Raw genomic sequence first — 20,264 nt, 5'->3', positions numbered from 1 at the left:
AATATACGGGCAATTTGTTTACTTGCAGGCATATTTAAATCCGGCGTGTTCTACATAAAACTATGTATATGAAACACTTTAAACTACTTTGTTTTCGTCCGAATAGGTGCCTAACACACCTCCCTCCCTTTCTTCCATTATGATTAGAAAACTCACTCAGCCTCAAGGTTTTCAGTTTGTAACACACAACTTATTATTTTAACCATTTACTCACCACAACACCTTCACACTTACTGGCTGCAACTGGAGAACTGTACAACACGTCGTTTCTCACAGACAGGAAAGGACGTGAGTACTTTCTGACAGACTGCCATCCCATTCAATCTGATAGGAAAAGGGTTTTACGAACGCCGTCGCTGACAAATGGCAGTGGAGGAGAGGGAAAACCAGGCAAGTCGGGGTGTGAGTACTGGGCGGTCGGTCACTGGACTCATTGACAGGCCATCCTTTCGGTATCCTGGTTGTGGGAAATTTGAGTTTGACGGTTGGGGACTGTTGTGCTACAAAATAAATCAAGAGAGGGATTACCGGGGCGTAGCTGGCCATGTGAACATAGCAGCTGTTAATCGTATATTGCTTTTTGGAATTACTCTTACAACTGTCATCCTTCACAAACTACGACAGGTAAACAGAATGGGGTGGGTGCCTGATGGAAAAGACTGAGACGCTGCTGATTAAGGTATTCAAAGGTGCCTGGTACTTGTTTTTGGCAGGGTTTTTTTTCTAGTTGATATGTGGGAAGTTAGTTCAGGGAGGGTGTGTGAAAGTGCTATTTACAGCAGATTTCAAAGTGGGATAGTATGGATTTAGGAATATGTAATGAAATAAAGCGCGAACAGCGCTGTTGAGTCAAGCTTCTAAAACGTGTCTGCTGCTAGTCCTCACATTACACAAAACTGGTAGGCTACAGCTGCTTTGGATTAAAGTACCGCAGTAGTGAGTGATGTAGCTTGTTTTATCAAGTTATACTCGAAGGTGTTTATGTGTAATATATATATATATATATATATATATATATATATATATATGTGTGTGTGTATATATATATTATACATTTGATTTCAAACTATATGTTTATATATGTGGTAGTATCTGTTGCAGCGTTTACTTCCACACTGCAATAGAAGGTATAGTTTTTGATTTCCTTTCTCTTCAGAATAAAGATTGTATATGTGAGTATGTTGTGTTAGCTTGGATTATTTACCAAGTGGAAGAGAGACTCTTGCGAATTCTTCTTTTTTACTGATACTTCGTGTCAGAAGTGAGAAGGGGGGTAAGTAGCTGTCAGCTGTTGGCAGAGTTGATGTGTAATTGCTTCTTTCCATTTTGCTTTACTGCTCTCAGTGTAATTCCTCAGTTGTTCATACGCAATGGGTTAAATTGGAGATGTTTATAAGGTGGAATGGATTGTAGAACTTGAAGGATATCATAAGTGCACAGTGCTCTTAAATGAGTAAAAGAGACAGCGTTTGTAAACAGAGTACCAGAGTGTTTCTACCGTATTCAAATTGCTCCTTTCCTTACTGTTTTGTGTTTGTGTACTTGGAATAGGGACTGTCGAAAGATTAGTTTTAAGTTTCGGGCGCCATTTTACTGAGAGCTCTTTCGAATCTACTACACAGAATAAATTGTTTAGAATCAAGCAAGGGTGCTGCCAAGGCTGCTTAGAGCAACTTGGCAATGCCGGCACCAGTGGCTGAGCCTAATTCCCGACAGTGGCGAGTGCTGCATTCATTCTCACACTGTCAGTACATTACATTTTGCAGACCGTACTGTAATGTACTAACAGTGTGAGGGTTGATCCAGTCATATAGTTTCCCCGAACAGTAAGTGTGCATCGTGAATTTTTGTAGGTGCCAGCTGTGCGTTTCAGTAGGCACAAACCGAAACCGCTGTAAGCGCAATCGTGCCACATCACTACTGTAAAGTGGCCTGGGTTTTCCTTACAGCTGGCCGGTACTTACGCAGATACCGTATGTATTATGTTAAGAGTTTGTTGTTAAATATGCTGCGTAACGTGTATTTAATCGTTACTAACTGTGCATTTATGTTGCCAGTGCACAGAATTTATACCGTGCCCTACTTTTTTCCAGGGGGAGCAATTTGGTTACCTTTCTTTGTCTCTGTTGCAGCACAGTGTATTTACAGTACAAAAACTGTACTGATAAAATCACAGTAAGCCCACTTTACGTCATGTAAGTGTCCTATGCCTTATGCTACTGAGGTTCTACTAGCAGGGCATCGCGTGCACTCTTTAATTTGCTGCTTTCAGCTGGGGATGCTCTCATTTCCAAGTCTTGTGCTGTGGTATTTGCAGCTGTTTGGATGCAACCGCACAGTCTGCAGTTTTGCAGTAATTTGTTTATGCTGGACAGGTAGTTTGATCTTTCGCGTTTCAGGCGAGATCTGGTAATATAACTTAAAGTGTGATAAGGCGAACGTATAATTAACAAAAAGCTAATAGTTGTATGATACTGCGAACGTATAATTAACAAAAAGCTAATAGTTGTATGATACTGCTCATAAATACAGGCGTCTTCTAACAAATCCAAGTATTCAATTTTTTTTCTTTAAGGTTTACTGCTTCTATTAGACATCGGGGAGATGCCAGTACAGTGTGCTTTATGACTTTTGTTTTCGTGTTTGCAGCTAGGCATCTAGTGAAATCCCGTGGTGTGTTCTACAGTATTATAACATTTGTTTGTATTCACTTTTGGTCTACACTGTAGTACAAACAACAGTAGAGCCACTTATTCAGTATGCCATGGTTGCATAAATCTACCTTGAATGTGTACCCAAAATTCAAACAACTGTTGCATTCTTTTACTTGTGGGATCATATTTGTAGGCTGTGCCATATTTGACTCTGGAATTTTGTTTTGCCCCTCTTATACTTCTGCTTCAGTTGCACGGGGTTAGTATATAATATCGTACGCAGAAAGAGAGGCGCTTCAGATGATTTTTGAGGTTTAACTGTATTATGTCACCAACCATTAAATATTTCCCTACCTTTTCTGTCAGTGTGGATTATTTTGATATTGCTTAACTTGAAATTACACTGTGGAGGCTCTAGAAAACTAGAGGAATTAAGTGTGTGTGTGACCATGAAAGACAGCCCCTGGCTACTGGAAAATATGCCAGTTTCCAGCAATAACAGCCTAAAGAACAGTAAGAGATGATGGAGAGCACTTTGAACACTGAAAGCAGTACCTTTTGCTTAGGGATATGGAGATTTGCTCCTAGTTGTAGCTTTCTCTCTCTCTCTCTCTCTCTCTCTCTCTCTCTCTCTTTTGGAATATTTTTTTTCTTTTTAGTGTGTGTGCATATACACAAGTATGAACACGGATATGCACATTTATGTATGTGTGCATCTCTGTATATGTGTGTGCATGTACGTATGTTATAAAAATGTGCACGTGTATATGTATACATGTGTATGTATGTTATAAAAATGTGTATGTACATACATGTCAGTACTAGGCTGAAGATCCCGAGGATCATTAGTAGTCTAGCCATACTACCCCCACATTGTAGGTACCCATTGACATGACTAATTTATACTTTTTCTACCGCTTTGTCAGTGAGACCTTAAGGGCAAGACCTGGGGTGAATTTATGATTGCCAGTACATTCATCCGGGTTATGCTTAAATATGGTCTTGGAGCCACTTTGCTTTCCATCCAAAGGAAATCTATTCCATAAAAGGGTGATTCTCTGGAATGTATATTGATTTCTATTACAGATCCTATTTCTGCCTCTGTGGAAGTTAAGATCTCTTGAGCTGATGTTGAGGATGTTTTTAATTTTGTTTATGTGCAGCAGGTCGCGTAAGACTGGACCCGCCAAGGCGCTCTGTAAGCTAGGCAGATGTCACATCTCGAGAGAGAGAGAGCTTTAAGGCAGTCTGGGTAACCCACAGAAGACATGCCTGTCATTATTTTCATGAAGAAATACTGTAGTCTCTCAGTCTGGGTCATATCCTTAGACAGGTACACAGCAAAGGGGCTGTTGTACCCCATTATGAGCCCCATAAGGGAGGAACACAGAGAGTGAGAGATGTTAACATCTTAGATCATGAAGAAATAATCCTGATTGCGCTGGAAAGGTAAAAAGATTTCCTAACAATAATGGATACATGGTGACACATTGTTGTTCGTCAAAGTGTCCTTGTCCTTAATGGCTCCATTGACTTTCAGGGGGTTGTCACCTATGAGGTTTGTGCATGGGTGCCTAGTTTTGCCTAAGGATACAGTGTTGTATTTCTTGGCATTTAGTTTTAGGTTATGGTCCAGGCATCACTTATTGGTGCATGTTGATTCTTTCTAAAGTGTCAAGTGGGGAGGTAATGACAGCTTCAGCACACTTGGTCAGTTATAGATCCTTGATGTCAGCCATGATGTCATGGAAGTAAAAAACAAATGGCAGTGGTCCTAGGCCCAGTCCCGAGGAACACCATTGGTTATTGCTCTTTTCAAAGTGTGTGCTTCCCACGCTAATATGCTGGGTTAGCTAGTTTATTATACAGCAAGTAAAATGTTGATATGGCTAGGATGCGGTATGGTATCAAAGGCCTCCTGGTTCAGGTAGGCAGTGTGAACAAGTGTGTCAAAGAAGTCCACCAAGTTGGGGAGGCAGAATCTGTCTTTAACAAAGCCAAAGTGGCTTGGCTCCAAGGCTTGGGGACTGCCTACATTTTTGTTTAAAGTACTGGCGCGGCTTCATAGGTGTACAGTTTCTTTTCCTCGTTCAGTAGTGGATCCCCCTTTTATGGGGTGGGTTGACTACTGCAGGTCTCCATTCCTCTGGCACAAATTTAATGGAGAGGCTTAGGATAGCAAGAATTATAGAGTTTTCCAGACAGTGTCTGGTGCTGACAAGAAGGTAGCCTGGCACACTATCAGGAGCCATAGGGCAAGTGTTTCTGGCTTTGGAGAGAGGGTGCCAGACATGCTACGAGGGGATCCTAAAGGATGGTGTAGGTGTACTAATAAGTTGGAGGAAGTTGGTGGGAAAGTGAGTAAAGTTAGAGCTGAATTTGCTCACTTATATTTTGGCTTTGATCTTGGGGAGGACAATGTTGTTCTGTATTTTCTGAAAGTATTGTTGGGTATTATTGGTAAGGTTTCTGATATAGCTGAAAAAGGCTTTTGTCGTTGCCCTTCATAGAGGTAGCAGTTCTTAATTTGTTCTTAAGTTCAGAGGATTTGACTTTGTTTCTGAGTTCTTTGTTGATTTTTCTGAGTTCATCTGTAGATGTTAGGGTGTTAAGTTTGCTTTTATGGGCTGTAGGTTTCTTCCCTTTATTGTATAGTTAGTTTTACTCGGGTTCCACTATAGGGGTTTATTCCTAAATTTGGTATTGTATTTGTGTCTTATGGGGGGACAGATATTTGATGCGTGCTTTGAGGGGGCATAGACATTCTTCACAAATGTGGCAGCTTGTAAGATGTGGGTATTGAGGTAAGGAAGGCACTTTAAATTTCATAAGGTCATTCGTTAGCTAGATTAGATTTGCTTGGGTAGTCTCTAAAGACAGAAGGGTTTTGTGGCAAGTCTGGTTTTATCTTCATAGTGAGTGTTAAACAGTGGTCAGAGTTAACCAGTGGTGTGTTAACTGTAGGTGTTGAGCATAGGGTGGTAACATGAGTGAGAACCAGGTCCAATATTTTTGAAGCTAGTTCTGACTGAATCAAGTGGGCTAGGGGAAGTAGCATTCATGAAATCCATTTTTTTGTGGTGGTGTATGTTTCCTAGTTAATGGAGAGCTACTGAAGTCTCCCAAAAGAAATAGTCTCAGTAGGGAAGGATGCTGTTTTGTTTAGATGTTCCTCTTGAGGAGCAGGTGACATGGGAGCAAACAGTAGTTGGCTATTGATATGGAATGGAGTTCTGTTTGCCATGAAAGAATATGGAGAAGTTCAAGATCATTGTCCCAGCTTAAGAGTCTGGAGGTGAGATGGTTTCTTAAGAACGACGACACTCCTCCCTTCCAGTAACACTGTTATTTTCAACATTGGGTCTAAAAGTGTGGTGGGTACTGGAAACTCAGCAATGTGAGAGTGCTCTCATTTTTTTGAAACCATGTTTCAGTATCTACTCAGAGATCTATATTTTCAGGATGTAAGACTGCCTGTAAATAGTACAACTTCTTGTTTAGGCCTCTAGCCATGAGCAGTGAGCAATGCTAACTTTATATATTTTTGATTTGATTAGCTGTCTAGGTAATTTGCAGGGGCTGACGGTGCCTAAAAAGGCACTATGGGGAAGAAAATGTCTTTGCTAGTAATATGGAAGCCACGAGTAGCTACATGCAGGCTGTCCCTAGTAAAGCAGCCAGGGTTGTAGATCATCTTCTCCCACTGTGGTATATTTTGGATTCCCTTAGAATGACATCAGTAACTAAACCAGTAGTTAAAGTCCATTACCTTTTGTCTCATAACTTGGTTCTTGGTGATTGTAGGGTATTGCTGAGTACTGTTTCACATCAATTTCAGACGCCTATTCTGAGACCTTTATCGTATTCCTCTTCATATGATCTGAGGATGTATGTCACAAATCATTCACTTCCATGTGCACAGTGACCATATCATATGTGTGCATAGGGTGAAGGGACTTAATTGCCCTAGTGACACTGAGGATCCTGGCACTGGAGGGGCAGCTGTCACTCTTTGTTTACTCTGAAGAGTGGTGCTTCTGTATTTCTGATTATGGTGTCACCTGTGGCTAAGACATTACCAGATGTACTGTCTTTGCTTAAAGGGATTTGGCCTGTTGGTTGACTGATACCTTTTTTAGATGTGTTGTCTGAATTGTCTGTGTATGTTTGCCTGTTAGTGTGACTGTACACCAAGCCTTCGTTTAGAGGCTTTTGTGGTTTCATCAGGGAATCAAGTACCTTTGCATAAGGAGGCTTATTTGTTATCTAGCACATAGTGGACATGGTTGTGTAAGGTGGACGTCTGAACTGAGAGCAATGGCTGGTTATAGTCTACTGTCTTTGAAGAGAGGTTGTCCTCCAGGGTTAGTAGATGCTTGCATCTCTCACACATGTAATAATCTGTAAGAAGAATGAAACTATTTGTTTTCAATTAGCATGAGACATTTCTTGTTGTTGTTCCAGTGTTCTTGTTGCTGTCAGGCTGACAGCAGATGGCGAGGTAAACTGTGACTTCATGATATTTAGTACTTGGCGAAGAAAGGAGTAATAATAAATGTTAAAGTGGATTACTGGGAAGACTTTTTTATATACTACAATACTAGGATGAACATATTGTAATAGTTATATGGAAACAAGTGGGTTAAACTTTGTAGATTGTGCACTAAACAAGAATGAAGATGAGAAAAAGGGTAACTTGAGCTTAGCAGTCCAAGGGATAATGACTCAGCTCGATCTACTAGTCCTCACAAGTATAAGCAGATGAGACTGGGAGGACTTTCCAAAGATAGTGTAGTAAGGGCAGTCAACTCGAGCAACACTGGTTGCATTCAGTATTGTGTATCTATGGGGTACAATTGGAGGATGTAAGGATTTAAATAGCTTACATAATTAACAAGTTTGTCAGTCGCGGTGGTGCAGTGGTAGCGTTGTTGTCTCACAGCAAGAGGTTCTCCTGTTCGATTCTTGGCTGGAGTGCAGGGAGTACCTTCTGTGTGGAGTCTGCATGTTCTCCCCGTGGTTGGGTGGGCGTTCGAAAGACATGTGTAAATGGGCGTGCCTTCGTTGACTGTCGAGCTGACACCTCGGTGTTCGTGAAAATCTACTGCCAATCATTAGTGGACCGGAGTTCCACTGTGGTGACCCCTAACCGGGAAAAGCCGAAAGACACACACACACACACACACACACACACACACACACACACACACACACACACACACACACACACACAATTAACAAGTTGGTGCTACTGACGATATCAGTGAAAGAGGAGAGAGAGATAATATGGTAGCCAAATTAACATAAGGGGCAGACAACAGAGATACTGACATTAAAGTCACATAGTGGGGAATTAGAACAGAGCAAGTGTAGCAGTTAGAGTGGGGATTAGAGCAAAGTAAGTGCAATATAGTTTGAAACAGAAGCTTGGAATTAACCTCCCTTTCATAAATACTGTGTTGCAAATGCTAAGGCCTAACCTGGCTGTACAGACTGTTTTAGTTAAGAAAATGCTGCTTTTAATAGTATAAGCATTAAAGCAATTGTAGCAGCAGAAATATTTGAAATAAGTGCTATGTATGCATGTGTATATATGTATTTAATTTTCTGATGTGCAGATACCTTGAAGGAAAAACATTCTCTACAGCAATGTTCTTGTTGCACATTACTTGGTAAGGACAAAAAAAAACATTAGTCTTTGCTATAAATCACACATACACACATCCCTATCACTGGACAAAAGGAAGAACGATGGTGGAAGGTTTGAGAGAGGATTTGTGCAAAAATAAAAGTCCAACATAAAAAAACAAACTTATTTTACTTGTGAAAAAAGCAAGGAAGGTTGAAACCATTGAGACATGCTAGATCTAAGCAACTCTTGTCTCCTTTTAGTAGAAGATATGTCATGCCAAGTTAGTATTCAGTGTTAATCCAGGTAATCCCTGGAAAAATCATGGTCTGTCTTACTCTTGCCTTGAGAAGTGGCAAGTATAAAAAGTTCACATCTCCCAGGAAAGGAGTGTGTATATTCATCTGAAAAGTAATGCAAATGAAAATCTTGAGTTCATGTGTAGTCTTGAAGAGGGTGGATATGCGAGTCATTTGCAGAAAAATGGAATATCTGCCCTGAGCAGTACTACAGAAGGTTGATCAAGATGGCCCAATGGCAGAGTTATAAAATCAGTTGTGAACAAATATAAGCCAGTGAATCACTTGTCTACATGTATGGAAAATGGATACCATACCAAAAATAAAGGTCAAATAAAAAAAAAAAAAAAAAAGGCTATGGGAATGTCATTTTTAAATTAATTTTCTGGGTTGATACCTTTACCTATGGCGTATATATTTTTATTAATCCTGCATTTATATAAATGAAAACAAACCATATTGACATAATTTTAGTTGTAGATATTATACATCAGTTATAATCTATACAGTCTCTCAGGCAGACATTATATAGCTCATTCAAATCTTGCTTTCTTTTAAACCTCATTCCTCATCTGCATGTATTGTTTCCAGTATTTTCTTTGTAATTTACTCCTACCCTTTTCAAAAGATCCCATTTCCAGTTGTTTTATCTCTTACTATATTCACTACGTCTACTACAGTTGGTTTAGACTTCGATTTCCATTTCCCAGTAATGCTTTATCAGCTACCAGCATTAAACTCTGCAAGGTCTTACTATGTCTAGGCAATTCCTATTCTGTATCATAGCTCAAAGTAATCATTTTTTTAGTAATACCAATTTGCTTACCCAGTATGTCTGTTAGAGTAGTCTGCAGAGGATTTTTAAAGTCTGCCAACTCATTACACTCCCAGAAAAGGTTTATGTTTGCCTGTTTTTTTCCCATCACACCTCCAGTATTTGCTATCTACCTCCAGTATTTGCTATCTACTTGAGGAAAATTTCTTTGCTTGGAAGTGTTTACATAGCTATTTGTATGCCCCTCGTAGACTCCAGAGATCCTTTGTTGCTTATTTGGGAGACATACATACATCCCCCATCATTTCTTTGTGACTAGTATCTCTTCCCAGTCCTTTACTACATGATAACCTTAAGAATCAGAAATGTTTCTGTTGTAGTTTTTTGCAAAAAAACTAACCATTGCTGGTCTTTCACTTAGTGTACCCCATTTCTTTCTCTTTGCCTTTCCCATCAAGGATTGATATCTGAGTATAGGCAGTCTCTAGCCTGCAGTCCAAATAAATTCTTGGCCTCCTCCCATTCTGTTACCTTTCCTTTTCTAATTATTTGCTGCCAATACCTTATTTTGCCCAATGAATTTCAGCTCCTTCTTGCCTATTGTCTGTATCCCTAATTGCAGTCGTGCCTATTGGCAGAAACTCCTTTCTCTATTCATACGTTGGCTAATGTCTTAGAATACTTTCTGCAACTGTATGAATATATTTTGTGTGGGTTATTGTTATTCTCAGCAGAGATCTGCATAAAGATCCCAGTTGCTCCTTGTTTCTTGAGCTTCCCCATTTCATCATCATCATCCCTTTCCACTTTGAATTACAGGTTTCTGCTTGTGGTATTTATAGGAACCTTACCCCTTCAAATCGGCTTACCCCACTTGACTCTTGCAGTCTTTCCCTCCCAGATAAAATCCTTCAGCTCTTTATTAATTGCTATTCACAACTTCTCCTCTGGTTGATAAAAATGTGCATGAGCTGTGTATAAAACTAAAGGGACTAAAACATTTTAAGTGCTTGTATCTTGCTATTCATATCCATAAAACACAGCTTCCAGTTTCTCTGTGTTTGCATTATTTTTTGTTTAGTCTCTTCCCACATATCCTTAGCTGCCACAACAGAATCCGTTTGAATTCATACTCCTAAGTACCTCAATCCGCGGTAGTGGTGCTGCGGTAGTGTTGTCGCCTCACAGCAAGACATTGTCGCGTTCGATTCTCAGCTAGAGCGTCTTCTGTGTGGAGGCATGCGTGAATGGGCGTGCCTTCGTTGAAGGTTCTGCATCAGGGCTGGTAACTCGGCACGTAAAAATCCACTACCAAACATTAGCGGACCGGAGTTCCGCTGTGGCGACCCCTAACCGGGATAAGCCGAAAGACACAACAACAACAACTCCTAACTACTTCATTTTGTCATGTCTCCTTAAATGTGGATATTGCTGAACCAATTTGTGTGTGGGTACATAATTTACAGCTATTGCTTTTGTTTTAGCTTAATTAATTTTGTATCTCGAAAAGGTCTGAAGCCAGTCTCACGGTATTTCACAACACTGAAATGTCCATTTTTGGTTTAATCAGTATAAAGTAATATCCTCTGCAAATAGCGCCATCATTTTTGACTATAACAGTTTATATTCTTGAATTTTGAGTCCCTTGTTTTCTTTGGAAATGGTTCTAAATGTAATGCAAATAACAAAGGGGAAAGAGGATACCCGTGCCTGTTTTCTCTGCTCAGACAGAAATTATTAGAAAGGAACCCACCCACTTTAATTTTCGCCTCAGATTCCAAATATATCCTCCTAATCAACCTTATAATTTTATCAGGGAATGCAAATGATTTCATTGCCCTGGTCATAAACTCCCAGCTTACTCTGTCAAATGCTTTCTCTGCATCAAGACCTACCAACAATGGTGTTTTTTTTTTTTTTATATGCATTCTTCTTCCCTCTGGATCATTAGTGCCCTGTTAGTCAAATATTTGCCTCTCCTCCACGCAACCACATTGATCCATATTTGTCAATTTTGGCATCGCCTTTGCCATTCTTTTACCCATTATAGACATAAACATTTTATAATTATGGTTTAGGATTGAAATGGGCCTGTATGAAGCTGGATCTGGTGGATTTTTACCATCTTTAGGTGTTGCAGTCACCATCACTTTCTTCCAGGATGTTGGTGGTGCTTCTCCTCCTCTTAAAATATTGTTAAACAGACAAAATCTTCAGATCTTTCAGATTTTTTCCCTTCTGCTTCCAAACTTCCACAGGAATACCATCTATTCCTGGGGGCTTTACTGTGGATTGGTAATGCACTACTGTTTTATCTCATCTCCTACTATCCTGTTAATAATTGATCCTCATCTACCTCTAACCTTGGCATATTTCCATAAACATTTCCATCTGTACTTTCTCTTGATTCCATATTTCTCTGTTCGATACAGACTTTCATAAAATGTTTGAAATTTTTATAGTACCTCTACAAGATCTCTTGGTGTCTTCCTTTTTATTGGCTGCCTAAGCTTTGCAACAACCCTTTCTACTTTCTGTTGCCGGAGTTGTGCTAAAAGTTTTCATGCTTTAGAGTTATTATCAAAGAACAGTTGCTAAACAGCAATCTTTCTAAACTCATGCATATTACTGAGGTAATCTCTCTTATTTTCTGTTTAGCATACTGCCATTGCTTATCCTGTTGTTCTGTGAGATTTCCCCTATTCTGCAATACTTCAACCTATGTCAGTCCCTCTAAATAATTATTGTTACTTCTTAAGCATAATTTTATTCCCACCCTATTTTTAAATTCCACTTTAATTTTTATCCCACTCCCTAGCTGTATTTTCAGAAGAAATTTCTATATTCTCTAATAACTCCAAAATAATTTCTACTATCTATTCCTTAAATTCCTCTTTTTCAACATATACATGGGGAAAGTGCGTGTCCCATTTTTATTATATTACCCTGCAGTTTTATTTTAGTTATTAGTGCATAATCTCAAAATAGTAGCTGGATGCTTATCTAAACTTGCAGTTAAATGCACATGTTCTGTGAGGTATATGTTCTGTCTTGGGGAATAATATGTAAATTTACTCTGAATTTCTACTACATATCTTCCATGCCAAATATTTTCATAAATTTCTTCAAAAATCTACCTTTCTTTGTTATATTTTCCCTTCTGGGTCCCCCAGCTACATCTTCACTGTTGCAGATCAAATTCCAGTCCCCGCCTATAGGTAATAATCCTTGCTGAATGCTGATTTTTTTTTTCCCAGAATTTTCTTAAGCTCCATCATGGCAGTTTTCAGTGGAATTTAAATACATGCCAGTGTAATCGTCTTCCCTTGCAGTAGCCCCTTAGTACTACAAATCTACCATTGTTGTATTTTTTTTTATTGGAGCTCCTCTTGCAATTCAGTATAAATCTTCCTCTTTTTTCCTTTGTCCCAGATATTCTGCTGAATAACCATTCTGAAAACCTTTATCAAATCCACATGTTCATTCTGAAAACATCAAATCCACATGTTCATTTCTTTCCAAATGTCTCCTGTAGTATAGCTGTTTGCACTGTACCTTTTTTAATATAGTTCACTACTGTTTCGTTTTTTTTTTGTGTGCTTGTGTGATAATTAAATATGTATTATATCTATATATGTGTGTATATCGCATACCCCCCTGATTTTATGAGGATTGGTAGGACAAAGAACTATTTAAAATTTAAAGCCTTAAACTCTAAGTGACAGCTTAGCGCACTTTAATTCTGAGATTTTTACATTTTTTTCCAAATTGCGCCAATAGAAATGAAATATATTCACAAATCAGTACACAAATGGCAAATATCAGTTTCATGCTGTATCTGAAGTATCTGTTTGTAATTGTGAGCAGCCAAATGTCAAACAGTTTAGGAAAAAATAAGCCTAGTAAAAATTAACAAAATTCATAGGTAGTAAGCTCAAGTTTACATCAGTTCATTTATAGCACTATAATGTCTTTTTAGTGGTTCTGTGACTTTCTGTTGATGGTGTTCAGTGATCTGATATACCAGCTTTCACTGTTCCTCGTTGTGAGTCGGCACTTGACAGAAGTCAGTTGCTAATTTGATTGTTCGTTTGGCACAGTCGTTAACTGTTACATGTTTGCGAGTTTGTTTCGCAATGTTAAAGTCAGGCATGTCACCCCATGCTGCAGGATCAGCTGTTAGGAAAGATGGGTTTATGTTGACAGCAGTGAACAGATTCATTGATCGTTCTGTTGCGAAGTCAGACAAGGTCATGCCCTGGAAACTGGCAACAGCTTTTGCATTGACTCTTCTTAAATCTTCCGTACTGGGTGGCTTTTTCAAGGCTTCAGTAATGTGCTGTTTCTTTCCTTTCCACACTCGATCTGAGAACAAGGACAGTGCTACGAGATCTTCGCTCAAATACCAAAGGTGTCCCTTGACCTATGTCTATAAATGACTCCAGAGTATGCGACAGGCAAAGATCACTGAATGGAGCATTGCAGGTGTCAGTTGATGAAAACCATGCCTTAACGTACACTGTCACTGTGAAGAGGCAGATTCAGCTAAAAGCCTGAATTTCATGTGCAGTTAATCTAAACTGCTCCTGGAAGGAGTAGGTTTTAAGGCAGTATATGCCTTTTGTCATTCACCTGGCACGATGGTATGCACCAGGTAGACTGAAGGCAAATGCTTCACCTTGTGGTTTGACATCGAGGACGAGCAGTGACAGCTTGAGAAATTAAAGGTAGTCATCACGAGGCTATGTTTCACACGTCCGCGTGTCTCGCATAGTGCAACAACCTCACTTCGCTTCTCAGCTAGCCAGTGTTTCTCACAGTCTAACAGGCATCCATTACCTCCAGTTTCCTTAACCAGTGGTGCATATGCATTCAAGTCAAGAAGTTTCCAGTATATTCTAAATCTTCTAAAAACTGCTATTTGTGGTCCTGAAGATGGGAAGAACACGTCGAACACTGCCGTAGAAATAATTTCTAAACTGTGATGTCTGCATGGTAAGAGAGTCGTTTCTCAAATGCTCGCTGAATCACTGTGATGGCACCTGTGTGCGCACCAGTATTGGCACTGGTAGTATCAAAGCACTAACTGGCTAGCCATTCTGGAACACCTGGCCAGCTGTGCAGTGTGTGTACCACTGCTTGTCCCATCAGTTCAACAGTGTTTGATGGAAGTTGGGGTATGTCCAGCAGTTTTTCAGTATTTCGACTTGTAACAACAGTTGGCATGTAATCAGCAAATTCTCCATCACCTTGAGGAAACGGCTTCCCATCAAAATGTGCTACAAGGGGTGTTGATGGTTGAAACTGCTTCTTTATTTTCTCAGCAATGGATTTTCATGCAGCTTGCCTTGCTCTGTGTATTGAACTTGTGGACATGACCAGATCATTTACATCAATGCCAGCCGCTTGCAGCAGCAGTGCAAAAATGTGCATCGCTTGACGAGAAGTTATTCTTGTGTGGGCCAAGCTGGCAACAAAAAGAGGATCATCCACTAATCGCTTTTTGGATACCAATTTCAGGTGATCCTGTATCTACTGTGCTCACTCCTTTGACAGGCTGTCTACCAGTTACTCAATTCTGGTGGTATTTTGTCATGTTTGCTGCTGCATCACCTTCATCATCATTTTCATGTTCACTACTGTCTTCTGCCTCTGTCAGCTCTTCAGCTTCTCTGTTTCTTTCAGCTGTTCTTTATCTTTGTGTTTCATTTCTTCTTGTAGTTGGTTTTCCTTTCTGTCCATTCCGTTTTTGAATTCAGTGTCCTCTCTACAAATTATCATTTTTCAGTCTGTACGTTGATCTTCTTGAGTCTTTCTCAGTAATTCAGCATGCCCTACATCAAAAAGCTTCAAAAGTGCATTGCTAAAATATGTTTATGAGACTGTGTATCTGACCGGTGCTTCTTATTCTTCCTGATTCTAGAATGTTTCTCTTACAGACTTTTGAGTTTTGCCGTGGCATTTGGCTTCTGCGTTGTAGGTATGGTAGCTAACTGCCATAACTGCAGAACTTCATAAACAGCATTTGTACAACTCGCTGAAAGAGTTAACTTTTGTTGGTTTTAAGATCATAGAACAGTCTGCGTAAAACGTGACTGTTGTTTGGAAGCTGATTTGAGCAAGTTGAGATATTAAGGGCAAGTAACTGCTGGCCAACAAGCCAGGCATCAGTAGCAGCACTGGCTGACTCTCAGTGACCTCATGGTTCACCATTAGGGGGACTGGGCTCTATCAATTAACATTAACTCTGCCAGCCACGTGTGCAGAAACTATATGAATTGGTAAATCGTCAAAAAGTAATTAAATACAGTGTTTCTCTCAGCACAGTGTAAACAGGAAACAATGAAAATAGAATTAAATAGTGCACAAGGCTTTAAACAAGCAAAGTTGGTTGCAGGAGGTTATGGAAGCTGAAGTAAAACTGACTGGAGATAGATAAATACAACCCTGGAATGCAATTAGTGGTACTGGAAACAGTGTGATACGTTTTACATGTTGTGAGCTGTCACTTAATGAAGTCAGACAATTCTATTTTTTTTGCATAAGTACCCAACTTTTCTATGATTATTTATAAGCAGGTATGTCATCGTCAATGTGTTTGACTTTGAACATTGGAATTTGAACATTGGAATTATCTCAGGCCAGTATCAATTTTTGGTTTGAGAAAGGACAAGGCTTACTAGCTGAAGTTTGACATTCAGCCGTGAACTGGGGTAGTAAAAGTCAATAAGGCATGTGATACTTATGGTATTAACCACAGAGGTTAAAAGGGGGTGGTAGTTTAGAACTGCCCCTGAGTTGCACAGATATGTCAGAAAGTACAATTGTGTAAAATCTTACCATAACAGTAGATGTCCTTACCTTCACTGCTGCATTATTAGTAACATTCAGGATTCCCTGCCATGTAAGCCTGTCATCTGGCCAGTATACCAAAGACTTCCTGTTGGATTTAAAGGTACACCTGACTGTCCCTCAAAACCCTCCTTGTATACAGTAGGACATAAAGGTGAAGTTTAGGCTTACCATAAACAGGACTGATTGCCCAGTAGGAACACCAGTCCAAGGACCCCAAGAGGTAACCTGTACATATTGGCAGGAAAAGACTAGGGTGTAGGAGGGAGGGAGGGAACGAATACTGCAGCATTGAAGGCAAGGACATCTACCATTATGGTAAGATTTTACACAACTGTACTATGTCCTTACATTCACTGCTGCAGTATTCGTAACATTTGGGAGGGTGCCAAAGCACAAGAAGAAACTTGGGAGGGGGAAGGAGAAGAGTCCCCTAAGAATCCATAGAGAACAGCACTAACAAAACCCACCCTAGCTGTAGCGATACCATCCAACTTGTAGTGTTTAGTAAAGGTATGCACAGAAGACCAGGTAGCTGCTTCAAGAATAGAGTTGGTATCCAAACCCTTGGAAAAAAGCACTAGAAGAAGCCACCACTCTAGTAGAATGAGCCTTGACTGAAGAAGGAAGGCTTTTACTATGAAAGGTGTTACAAAAGGAACTAGCCTTAGAAATCCAAGAATTAGTTTGCTTAGATACAGCTAGACCCAAAGATCTAGGATGAAAAGTAACAAACTGATCAGATTTACGGATAGCCTTAGTCTGACTTGAATAAATTCAGAGTTGCCTATGCATCCAAAGTATGCAGCACTGTCTCACTGTCAGACTGCAGAGAGGGGAAAAGTAGGTAGATTACTAGTGATTAAGGGAAAGATGATTAACCACCTTGGGCATAAAGGAGGGATTAGTGCGTAACGACACCCTGTCCTCATGAAAAATCAAAAAAGGAGGACAAGCCATAAGGGTCAGCAACTCTGTGATACCCATCTGGTAGAAATAAGAGTTAACGAGAACAGTCTTCAAGAACAATGTTTCAAGGAAGCCAAAACAGCAGGTTCAAAAGGAGCCTGAGTCATCTTCTCCAAAACAAAATCAAGATCCCAGGGAGGTGGAACAGGCTTCCTGGGAGGTTTAATATTAAGGATGCCTTTGAGAAATTGTTTATCCTTGCATATAAAAGCTAAAGGAGGAGATGAAAGCAGACAAGCAGTGATAGCCAATAGGTGGCCCTTAACAGAAGAATAGGCCAAACCAGCACTGAGCAACTCACACACATGAGAGAACCAAAGGAACATCCACAGTAAGTGAGTTCAGATTACGAGACAGACACCAAATAAGACTTTTTCCATTTGGATGAGTAAGATTTCCTAGTAGAACGTTTCCTGGCCTCCTGCAGGACTTGCAGCATGTCCTTAAAAAAAGGTATCTAGGAGGGATCAAAACCCTGTAACCCACAATGTCAGTTGAAGCTTGAACAGGTAGTGATGAGAGTTCCCTTGACTTGTGTGATTTAGATCCACCCTGTGAGATAACTTGTGGTGGTTGCCCCTGGCTAGATGCAGAAGTAGTGGGAACCAGTGCTGTCATGGGAAAAAGGGAGTCGCCAACAAGATTTTGGGAGCATCCAGTGGAATCTTGAACAGGACTTTCAGAATGAGAGGAAAGGGAGGGAATGCAGAAAGAAACATCCCCTTCCAAGAGAATGAGAGGGCGTCCACCTTCCACCTGGGAATCTGGCACAAAACTGAGGAAGTTATTTGTTCAGAGTGAGGGCAAAAAGATCCACTTGAGGAGTACTCCACTGGTGGATAATGTCCAGAAATGCATTCCTGTGAATCGTCCATTCATGGGACTGAGTTAAGGACCTGCTCAGATTGTCTGCCATAATGTTCTGACTGGAAGGGATATAAACTACCTCAAGAGTCACGTGATACTTGACAGCAAGATCCCATACCAGAAGTGCCAATCAGCAAAGAAGGTAGGAGCTTGTTCTTCCCTGCTTGTTGATAAACCACATCACTGTGGTATTGTCTGTGAAGACCTTGAGAGGCCCTGGAGAGAAAAGAGGGTTAAAGGCCTGAAGGGCCAGTAGAAGAGCTCTCTTCTCTTTCACATTGATGTGCTCCCTCTGCTGGTGAGGTGACCACACCCCCTGTACTTTTTAGGGAGCCAGAAGTCACCCCCCAACCCATGTTGGAATTCCTGAGAGGGAAGCTGGGGATGAAAATGGATCCCTGGATTCGGAGACAGCTGCCGAATCCACCAGTGAAGTTCCTTCTTGAGACAAGGAAGAAGAGGAAATACAAATGAAGCTTTTTCATGTGAAGTTTGACGAGAGGGAGCATCGGAATGCTGGAGGCCATGAAACCCACAGCTCTCAGAAACCCCCTGGTGATAATGGAAGCCAGAGGAAAAAGAGTGTGAAAGAAAAAAAAAATGGGAATTAAGGCCTTTGGAGGGGGCAGGGATGCAGTCATAGGCACCAACTGAATCCTGCAATCCCAAAAAACATGATCCTGAGAAGTAGTCAAAGAAGACGTTGTGAAATTTATTGTGAACCCCAGGCTCTGAAGAAGGGAAATGATAAAATGAGGATTTTGCAAAAAATTCTCTGGAGAGGATGCCTGAATAAACAGGTCATCTTAAGGAAATGTTTGGATCCCTTGAAATCTGCAAAAAGGAGTTACAGGAGCAAGGCATTTGGTAAACACCCTTGGGGCAGTAGAAAGGCCAGAGGGCAAAGTAGAAATCTGAAAGTGCCAGAAGGAAACAGAAGCGTAAAAACTTACTGAAAAGAGGATGGATTGGAATATGGAGATAAGCATCCTTGATCCAGAGACACCATATAGACCTGAGGAATTAGTAGAGGAAACAGATTCTGAAGAAATGACATCTGAAAGGAAGGCACTTTATATAGGCCCTTTTTTCTTGGCACTAGAAACAGCCTGGAGTAGAACCCTTTCCCCCTTTGGGACACGGGCATCTCCTGGGTAGTTCTCTGTGTCAAGAGAGTTTGAAGAACCTCTGGGGGGAAAAAAAGCTGCTCCTGGAGGAGGTTGATGGGATTTCCACACCATGAAGTAGAACCCAAGAATCTTGAGTGATCGGAAGCCATTCTAATAAAACTCAATGTAATTTATACAAGACACAACCCAATCAAAGCCAATTACTAATTAAACCATCAATTATAGTTTAAAGTCATAATATAAAAATATACACATTATTTAAAACATAAACAATATATAAATACACACACACATATATATATATATATATATATATATATATATATATATATATATATATATATATATATATATATATACTGTTATTTTAAGTATTTCTGTGTGATTTCTTACTGCACAGTGCTAGTCAAGAGTTCAGAAATATTGTCTTGTGTTTTTATTATTTATTATTAAATATTTTTAAACCGTTCAACTGTGGCTGTTTTATGTATGGTTAATTTAAGCTCTAAGAGTACATTACATGTATATAATGATGCTGTACCAAGTCACTCCGAGTAAGTCTCGACTGTTAGGTTGCACTTACCATTTGGATAATAATATTGCACAGTAATAATTGGACACCCTTTTAAGGTCCTTTTGAGTAGCTGATAAATATTACTGGGTGGTGGAAGTGATTTCTACTGTATAGTCTGGGTAAAAGGGGGCAAAGCTGGAGAACCTGTGCCAGCCTTCCCCAGGAGTGTCTGTGTGGTTGTATATAACTCCTATCTGTGTGTGTGTGTCAGCTACTTGGGCAGGGACAAGAAGCACTGGTTTGACAAAGAGGGTGCTGGAGGTTTTAGCTTGCCCACTAGGCTGAGATCTGGACCCTATAGCTGTGCCACTTGGGAGTCTTATTGGGGGCCGGGAGAGAAAGGGAGCAACCAGCCCTAGACTGACTGTGATCTCCTTGAGCTCTTAAGGGAAATTTTGTATTTTACTGTGTGTGTATTTATTAACCTTTCCCTGTATGGATGTCTCTCACTGGTGTTGGTGGTGAGAATTGAGGCTCCTTGATTGCTGGGCCAGTGCACAGGCATCACAATGTTT

At 40.2% G+C, this 20,264-nt stretch overlaps 1 protein-coding gene across 20 annotated transcripts in view; it reads left to right on the top strand.

The window, feature by feature from the left end:
* Positions 1-401: 401 nt before the first annotated feature.
* The window catches only part of EPB41L2 (erythrocyte membrane protein band 4.1 like 2), a 2,741,769-nt gene continuing 2,721,906 nt past the window's right edge, over positions 402-20,264 (top strand). For 8 of the 20 annotated variants that reach the window (XM_044064497.1, XM_044064502.1, XM_044064513.1 and 5 more), the window contains exon 1: positions 404-624. The gene's annotated coding sequence lies outside the window, so the exon portion shown is untranslated. Of the gene's footprint in view, positions 680-20,264 lie in introns of all 20 variants that reach the window. The other 12 variants (XM_044064528.1, XM_044064527.1, XM_044064516.1 and 9 more) reach the window with 7 other exon arrangements.

This window comes from Protopterus annectens, chromosome 1.part0 (genome assembly GCF_019279795.1).
Source record: "Protopterus annectens isolate FY-2018-M chromosome 1.part0, PAN1.0, whole genome shotgun sequence".
NCBI classification, from domain to species: domain Eukaryota; kingdom Metazoa; phylum Chordata; order Ceratodontiformes; family Protopteridae; genus Protopterus; species Protopterus annectens.
The sequence above is the reverse complement of the archived record's forward strand: the minus strand, read 5'-3'. Positions and strand labels throughout refer to the sequence as shown.